Here is a 1,174-nt window from a genome sequence, read left to right as displayed (position 1 = left end):
GGCGGAGGTTACGGTGAGCCGAGATCGCGCCATTGCACTCCAGCCTGGGTAACAAGAGCGAAACTCCGTCTCAAAAAAAAAAAAAAAAAAAATTGAAATTTTATTTTTTTTCTGTAATGAGGTCTTACTATGTTGTCAAGGCTGGTCTTGAACTCCTGGGCACAAGCGATCCTTCTACCTTTGCCTCCCCAAGTGCTGGGATTACAGCTGTGAGTCATTGTGCGCCCAGCACTGCTACTCTGAACATGTGCTAGCTACATGGAAGACAGAACTTGGACATTCTCCCCAGCTCAGTAGTCAAGTGCCTATCTTTCTCTTTACTGGTAAGAGAGGGTTTAGGGGAAGTTCTTGTTCCCACGCTTAGCTCATTTGCATCCCAGAATGCAATGTAGATACGAGAACTATTACCGGGGTTGTCTGTTTAAATAATAATATTTAAACTTTTTTTTTCCTTGTCAGGAGATTTCACCCAGTGAGAACATGTTTAGGATATTTTCTACAGCAGAAGAAAAGCTTCTGTCGGTGAGTCCAAAAGCACCGTAAGTGTAGAGACACCAGCCAGTATCTGGGAAGCCAGACACGAGCACATTGAGGTATGCTTTGGTTTCTCTTCATAACGAATAAATCTTTCGCCTTTTACTAAAGATTTCCGTGGAGAGAAACAATTATGAGCTTATGACTGAATTTTTTGATGTCCTGCTTAGCCAGGGCTCGTTATCTAGTTAATTAAAGATAGATGTGGCTGGGCGTGGTGGTTCAAACCTATAATCCCAGCACTTTGGGAGGCCGAGGTGGGTGGTTCAGGAGGTCAAGAGATCGAGACCACGCTGGTCAACATGGCGAAACGCCAGCTCTACTAAAAATACAAAACATTAGCTGGGCATGGTGGTGCATGCCTGTAATCCCAGCTACTCAGGAGGCTGAGGCAGGAGAATTGCCTGAACCCAGGAGGCGGAGGTTGCGGTGAGCTGAGATCTCGCCATTGCACTCCAGCCTGGGTAACATGAGTGAAACTCCGTCTCAAAAAAAAAAAAAAAAAATACAAAAATTAGCTGGGCGTGGTAGCAGGAGCCTGTAATCCCAGCTACTTGGGAGGCTGAGGCAGGAGAGCTGCTTGAGCCTGGGAGGTGGTGGGTGCCGGTGAGCTGAGATCGCACCACTGTACTCCAGCCTG

The 1,174-nt window shown here is 46.7% G+C and overlaps 1 non-coding gene across 1 annotated transcript; it reads left to right on the top strand.

The window, feature by feature from the left end:
* Nucleotides 1–595: 595 nt before the first annotated feature.
* On the top strand, nt 596–712 carry LOC116529667. The gene has a single exon (XR_004259595.1). It is a non-coding gene; the product is annotated as a U5 spliceosomal RNA (small nuclear RNA).
* Nucleotides 713–1,174: the final 462 nt, after the last annotated feature.

Source organism: Sapajus apella, unplaced genomic scaffold, assembly GCF_009761245.1.
Source record: "Sapajus apella isolate SASKATOON/1434 unplaced genomic scaffold, GSC_monkey_1.0 scaffold62, whole genome shotgun sequence".
In the NCBI taxonomy this organism is placed as follows: Eukaryota; Metazoa; Chordata; class Mammalia; order Primates; family Cebidae; genus Sapajus; species Sapajus apella.
The sequence above is the reverse complement of the archived record's forward strand: the minus strand, read 5'-3'. Positions and strand labels throughout refer to the sequence as shown.